The 7,706-nt window shown below is 40.1% G+C and overlaps 1 protein-coding gene across 2 annotated transcripts in view; it reads right to left on the bottom strand.

The window, feature by feature from the left end:
* LOC122409519 (uncharacterized) overlaps positions 1-6,987 on the bottom strand; it is a 71,666-nt gene extending 64,679 nt beyond the window's left edge. Inside the window, exons 1-2 of one of the 2 annotated variants that reach the window (XM_043417148.1) lie at positions 6,645-6,987; positions 6,252-6,430 (exon numbers count right to left, since the gene is read on the bottom strand). The gene's annotated coding sequence lies outside the window, so the exon portion shown is untranslated. Of the gene's footprint in view, positions 1-6,251; positions 6,465-6,644 lie in introns of both variants that reach the window. The other variant, XM_043417149.1, reaches the window with a different exon arrangement.
* Positions 6,988-7,706: the final 719 nt, after the last annotated feature.

Below are 7,706 nucleotides of genomic sequence, written 5' to 3' on the forward strand. Positions count from 1 at the left end.
AATACCAATTGGATGAGCTCTCATATAATAATTCCGCGTTCGTGAAAAAACTCGTCGACGAAAAGGGCCTCGAATATTTATTTAACAAGTAGGAAACAAAATGGTGACTTTCCGGGAGGTTATTTGGTAGAAAAATCGAATAAAAATGTTGGAAAAATTTGAAATATCGCTGGTTCAATGAATCGATAGTTAACGGAACATAAATCAATCCAATTGGACCAAGTCCGCAGGGTCGCGATTGGAGTTGATTAATATGTCAAACTTTTCGTTTGGGCAAATGTGAATAAAAATACTTTTGACAGGCCGCTGTTTGAGATCTTAAAAAAACGATAAAAAACGACCTTCGTCGAATTGTTTGACCATCAACGGTTCTGTCACTGTCAACGTGCTCGGGCTCGTGTCGAATTTTATGACGAAAGATGCGCCATCTCTTCGTTATATCCGAGGGTTTTATGATGAAGGGAAAAAATCGATTAGAATGACTGCATTGGAAACGAATAGTGGCTTCCGATGCGCTGAACCTTGGGCTCTCGAATGAAACCGAGCCCACGACTGAATACTTGGCGCCAAGTCGCCACTTCTTTAGATTTCGAACATTCCGTATCCAGTGTAGGAGCTTCGATTGAAAAAAAGGGACAGCGTCAACAACAACAATGATGGAGCAAGTAGGCAGAGATAAGACGCAAGAGATGCGGAAACGAAGAGCGGAACTTTCGCAGAGCGAGGACCCCGAAACGTGTCGAGAATCTATACAAAATGTTTTATCCTCGAAAAAGAGTTAAAGTCGAGATAGAACGATGCTGGAAAGGAAGGGTTTGGAAAAAGGAGTCGTCGAAAGCGCGGGAATATCCTATTTCAAAGGTTCGTAGCTGCAGCGTTGGATTTTCCAATGACACACATGTGGGCAGCCATGAAAAGGTGAAAGAAGAGTGTTTCTCCGAGGTTACCGTGCGAGGTTCAAGGGGACCGTACAAAAAATTGGTCCTAAGTGATACGTACAGGAAAGGAAAAGGAAGGAAAAAAGTGAAGGCAAAGAGAGAAGTCAAGAAGCCGACTGCTTTCTCATCCTTTCCTTTTTCCTCTTCTTTTTCCTTCCTCGTATTATAGAGAAGAAAAGATGCCATCTCGTGCTTCAGTTCTCCCGTCTCGAGGCCTACACGCCTGACGAAGCCGAAGAAATAGAGGCCCCGGTGAAAACGCATGAACCGTGTGGTTCGAGCGGAAAAGATGAAAAATCTGGGGCGTTAATGGGCCACGCGGGTACTCAAGATTATTGCCTTCAAGATAGGGAAAGATTGTAAACACTGCGTCAAAGGTGAAGGGGATGCCAAACGGATCGATGCTTCAGACGTTTAGAGGATGCTAACGAAAATAATGGAAATGTGGTTACTCGAGGAATCTTGAAAACTTGAGAAAAACCTCTCCGTTATTCGCAGTTATAAATGTTTCGTCGAAAGTGACTCGTGTGAAGAATTTCTTGTACGAGAACTTTTGGATGAAGCAATAGAGGTCTGATAATTTCGAAACCAACTGCGACATTAGTTAACAGATAAACATAATGAAATTTTTGGGTTTCTTAATTGATAACAGAAAAAATTGTGGACGTTTTTATAATTCATATTCGCTCATAATCACGAAAATTTTAGTAGTATTCCATTGACCATTTATTAGCAGCGGAATCCTGCTGGATAACTTGATTGATAAAACTCAAAGTGATTGAGAGAATAAAGAATTACAAATTTTCCAACCCCTCATTTATCTCTTGAGCGACCGTCGCATCGATTTGGCTTGTAAAGAAACGGCAATCGCGCTTACTTGGGGGTACCAACTGCAGCCGTGTATTTATGAAGGTTGTGTTTTCCGAAGATTTATTATTCGATTTCGAGGTTTCCGAATCCCTCCATTCTCAAGGCTTGTTATCCGGATTGAGTGTTTGTTTTATTCTTTTTCGATTCGAACAAAAGAATAATCGGAAGAAGGAAAGTGAGGTGGCGCGTGTTCAGCACTGTTTTTTGGGCTTTGTGGCTCGATAACGTTCCACCACCCTTCGCAAGAAAGGCTTTTGAGTGAGCGACTAGTCTCTGAATAGTTAGAAAGTCCTGATTGCATTGGGAAGCAGTTGACGAAGGAATAAAAGAAACGGGGGACGTAACTTTGCAAGGGGAGAGGCTGCTAGGGCAAGCAAAAGAAAGGAGAAAAAAAAAACAAAAAAAAAAGTTACAAAAGTTGAGCTTCACAAGGTCCTAATGGGACCTTCCCTCGTTGGAGAAAAGGGCATGAATATTTTAGATCCATTCGTCGGTAACGCCAACTTCTGACTCTCCTCGTGCCATTCTCTATCTTTTTTCGTCCCTTCTAGCTAGTTTTTTTCCTTTCCAGCCACTTCTAGCATACGAAGATTTTACAACCGTCGAGCGTTTAAATATAACGACGAATATTGCCGAGAATTCGAACTCGCGTATAAGCCTCGTTTCATGTGCCCAATTTACGTAATGCTCGTATCCGAGAAATGCTACACTTTCTTCCTCTCAAGTACTATCCAAGCTAGTTATTTCGAATAAGTTTCGAACTGATCAAAAAAATTCGTGAAAATAGTTTTTTTTGCCCGCGCCCCATTAGAGTAAACCTCTCAAAACAACTTCCAACTCATGGAATTCTTCGTTGTCGACTCTCGAAATTTGAGATGATTATTATAAAGGACGCGACTGCAAACAGCAGGAAAAAGGTTGCAACGCATCAAAAGTTGTGCAACTTGTGAAAGAATTGTGTGGTATCCGAAGAAAGTATTATCCCGCGCGATAGCACTGCACGCCTGACGGTCTCACGCGGATTTCTTTTGAAACATTCAAGGACGAGACTTGTTCTGATCCCCATATTTTCAGTTTCTTTCACAATTCTTCAAATTTTTTTCCGCGTTTTTGGTACCCGGGAAAAGAGATGCGGGAAGACGCTGAGGGAGGAATGGGAAGGCGGGTGAAAGAAGAAGAATGAAGAACGTTGATCGGGGATAATAACCGCTTCTTCCTTCTTCGTCCTCCTCGTTCCCATTATTTCAGTCTGTACCGTCGCGCGCTAGCGGTGTGAACAGAAGCGGATCTTCACAGAATTGGTACGCACGATGAGAACATATGACGTATAAAATATACGAGGAAAGTGGAAGGATCTGTGAGCAAGCAGGATCTTCGATGTGCTGAAAATGTTTGAGGGATCGCATCGATTCAAAAATATTCCTGTGCATTCGAAGGAGGATCGAAGTTACAACTTCGCTAAAGATTTTTCGACAACGAAAATTTCGATAATTGGTACGTAAATAATATTGGAAATGAATCATTTGGCGTTCTACATTCTGCGATGATTTTTGTTCACTCTCGAAAAAAATGTCACTGTTTTAATCGATATTCTCGTGTATCGAATGACGGAAGTCTTGAGTGAAAAGGATTTTCTGCCCAAAGGTTCCTCATTCGATTCAAGCGCGCAGTAGAGCAGAGCGAGAAAGCTTCACTTTACATTTCTCCATAAATTTTAACAATACGATTTGAGAAAATGCAACTGTGGAAAGCTGATTCTGTGTCACAATCTCTTAAGTTTTATTCTCTTTGCAAATTTACTTATGATAAAGAATTATATACGAATTAATTGCCACACGCACTTTTGGATTCAAAACTCAGTATTTTTTACGCAGAGCTGAAATATAAAGTCGCTCAAGTCGGGAGCATATTTCGAACATGTAATGAAACAACGAAATAAACTTGATCGCAATTTGGATACGATACAGCTGCGGAAAAGATAAAAGGTAAATCTCTGTCACACGTGCATCGAGTTGACACTTTTACGATCTAAAGGCTTTTTTTAATGAGCTTCCCCGGAATATGCACACGCCTTGATAAGAACGTCCATTATCCCGACTGTATTGTTTTAGCAGAAATCTTGTGGGTGCTGTTTCCTCTACAAATGTTTCCCTCGTGGTCGTGAATGTCATCACGGGGCAAAAACTTAATACGAAACATTGGGACAACTCGTTCCTTGCACTGGATGTACATTCCAATTGCAAGAAACACAATTGCGAAAAGTATTGAAACGACATTTTCATATAAATCCGAACATTTGTACTGTTTCAAACTTTCTTCCTTCGAAATAAATGGATTTTCATTTAATAATCGAAAATTTCGTTATTTTACATTGTCGCTTTTCCAGTTTGCATTTTTCCGCGTTTTTTTTCCTCGAATATGGTCCGCATGATCGTGACAGGAAAACTGGAATTTAATGTCTGCGGTGTTTATGCACCGGTGACACGATACGAGTATCGTGATAGTTTTTTTTTCTCTTGATGGCGAGGGAAAAGTCAGATCGGAAGGACAGGATGATCACGCAAGGCCATTACTTCGTCACGATCAGGGACAATCGCATGGGAATGTTGTCGGATATTATCAAAGTATCATAAAAATTATAATGCGTACACTAATATTGTGGTAAATTTGGCTATTTTAGTCACGATCCTGTGTCAACTTTCATCACAACTTAAAAAAATCTTTACTTAACGAAACTACTAACCAGCACGTTGTCATCGAGAGTGGAAAAAATGACTCGGCAAGAGTTTCAAATTAATGGGAATACTTTAAGGATGTAGCGTCGTACCAGTCAGTTGACAGTCTTTGCATATTTTTTTCAATCAATTAGCCTGGTCATTCATATATTGCAGAATATTAGTAGAAAAGTGTTATCTTAATTTTTCAATCGTAAATAATGTTCAGATGAATTAATTGCAGAAAATATTTCATTCCGAGTCTTTCACATGATTTCATAGTACACTGCGAAAAGGCAACGTTTGACAAAGTTGAACATAGTTGACAGATTAGATCAGAGATCACCATGTAACCTTGAAAAGTACAGATGCCACTTCCCCCTTTTTAAAATAGCCTCCCTTTGACCCTCTTTTTTTTAGCGTACCGCTGGATTCCCCACGATTCAATTAAGGGTGAATGATACAAAAGTCGAAATAATTAGAAATTGATCAAATTTGGTGATAATGTTCTTCAACATCAAGTGCGAAAACACAAATTTTTTCAAAATTTTCTTCTGTTTAGTTATCGAGTAATTACGCATTAAAGCAGATTTCTTATGCCTGGAATGTATACCTATATATATGGAAACGCTATGCTTATACACGTGAACTTTAGTGATCAATTACTCGATAACTGTACAGAAGAAAAATCTTAAAAAATTTGTATTGTCAAATTTGGCACTAAAGAATATGTTCACCAAATTTTATAAAATTCTGATCATTTTGAATTTTTTTATATTTTTAGCATGGTTTAGCATGGCAACATTGTATCGCCTGTGCAATATATCCTTAATATAAGTGGAGGTTTTATCTTTGACATCTAATTTAGAAATACATCAAATTTTGGGTTGAAGATGGTTGAAGGGGCCAGTGAGTCATTGTGGCGATAAGCGATACGTTAATTTCTGTACTTTTCGACTGTTAGTGTATTTTAAGTAAACAGTCGATAAAGGATCTTGAAATTTCACAAGCATAGAAGAGAAATCTTGGATTGTATGAAAAGAATTGGAGAGCTATCTAAAAACAGCCCTCTTGCTGGTGCATCTTTAATGATCGTACCGCATGTTTTATCATTGAAAATTCGTTTCCTGAAATATCAGCGTGAAATTAGCAGACTGAATAAACGGGTCTGTTAAAAAAAGTAAAATTGTGAAAATCGATAGACGCATTGTCACCATATTGAAGGCCGAATTGGAGCGCATTATTCCATTGCTGAAATCATGACACATTGAATAAAATGCAGAATTTTTTGATGCTGCCATATCCACAAAATCTTACGAGTGTCATCAGAATATAAAGATTGATTATTCAGAACGAAATAAGATAGAAAAAGCTCGATGCTAAGAGAGTTTCAATGATACGAAATGAAAATGATCCCCAATGCCAATCATCATAATTTGCCCTGAACGAGCCGATAAATAAGTTTCATTTTACTCAAAGTTAAAATTGGAAAAGGTCGTAAAGATTTTTAACACAAAACAATTGGTCGTCGAAAGACACATGGAGCCTCGTGTCATTATTTTTAACGACATTGACATTGCAGTTTCGTGTTTAAGTAGAAGAGCCCGAGGCAACGTTATACTCGAAGGAGCGAAGGGCTGAGAATAACTGTACGAGTTTAAACGACGATGGAAGAGTCTTGAACGGTTCTAAGTTAGTGAATTAGTTAAGTGATAGTTTTGCCACTAACCTGTTACACGCCAATGAACACAAAAAAAAACCCTTAGGAATCGATCCCGCCTCTTGTCCCTGCTCCGATCTCCTTTTGTTGTTTCCGACTTTAATAACGTGTTGCACACACTCCCAGCGATTCGGTATCGCCCAAAGGTTTCTCACGAGCTTTAATTACCAGGTATAACGAATAGTGAACTGGAAAAAAAGGAGTGTGTGTCTTTTCATTCTCCTTTTGTTTGGATATTAAATATCGAATTAGGGTATGCCCAGGTACAGCGATTGGACGCACGTGTATTTCTCACAAAGCTCTAAACGAAAAGTCTCAAAAATGCATATCGCCACGAATGGAGTTTCTGGATGCACTGAACAAAACAAAAATATTTTAAATAATGGAAAATTGCTTTCGTACAGAAATATATTTGATCGTCAAGCTCGATGACACCAATATCGAAGTATTTATTCGTGCACATCAAATATTCGAATCACAATGTTCCTTTTTATTTTTTTTTCTTTTTGTTTTTTGTTTTTTGTTTTTTTTTTTAAATTTTTTCTCGTACTCCGTTATTGTATTTAATAATATTAAATTTCACGAATCTCGCGAGGTTGTCCAGCGAGCGGTGAGAAATAAATGCTCGCTGGTCCGTTGACTCGCGTGTTGCGTGGGTTCGTTAGTACTGCTTCGCTTTACTTCGTTTTTTATGGTCTTATTTTTTGGGAGGGAGGGGGGGCCGCCGACGGACGCGAAGGCTCGCGTCACGACGCCGCTCTGACGGCCGTCGGCGTCTCGGTAGATCCTCTCGGCCCGGCCGAGCAGGTTTCCAACAACCCCTACTCTCTCTCCTACCCCATACGCGTACCTTCAACCCCCAACTTTCCTTCTCGTTCCTCTCGGTCGCCCTCTCTTTCTTTCTCTCTCTCTCTCTCTCTCTCTCTCTCCCACATGCTACCCTCTCCTCTTCACTTCGCGATGCCGGGAGTTCTTACGGCGCAAGCGCAATGCTTTATCATCCCCACGAAATATACCACGCAAGCTTTAACGAGCGTTACGCACCTCCCGGAGCTTCACCTCTGGCTCGCCTCCTCCATTCCTCGTGCATCTCTATTCTCCTTGCATTTTTTCCCCTCCTATTTATCTTTTCTTCCGGTTTCCCGCGCTCTCCATTCTTTTTATTTCGCTTTCATTCACTCTCTCTCTCTCTCTCTCTCTCTCTCTGGCGTTTGTTTCCGGAGTACTGTCGGAGGCGTCGAAATGTCACGATTTTTCAGCCTCCTTTCCCTCTTAGAATCCCGCGTTATATGCACACGATGAGAAAAAAGGTGATTTCCGAAAGATATAAGAGCACTTTGCGCTCGTCCTTTTTATCGGCCTAGGAGTTGCTGGCGCTAATAAACGAGCCTGGCTCCCACCTTTTTTTTATCGCTATCGCCCCAACAATCTTTTGCTATCGGCTGTACAAGGCGTACCTAAAAA

This window comes from Venturia canescens, chromosome 4 (genome assembly GCF_019457755.1).
Source record: "Venturia canescens isolate UGA chromosome 4, ASM1945775v1, whole genome shotgun sequence".
Classification (NCBI taxonomy): Eukaryota; Metazoa; Arthropoda; class Insecta; order Hymenoptera; family Ichneumonidae; genus Venturia; species Venturia canescens.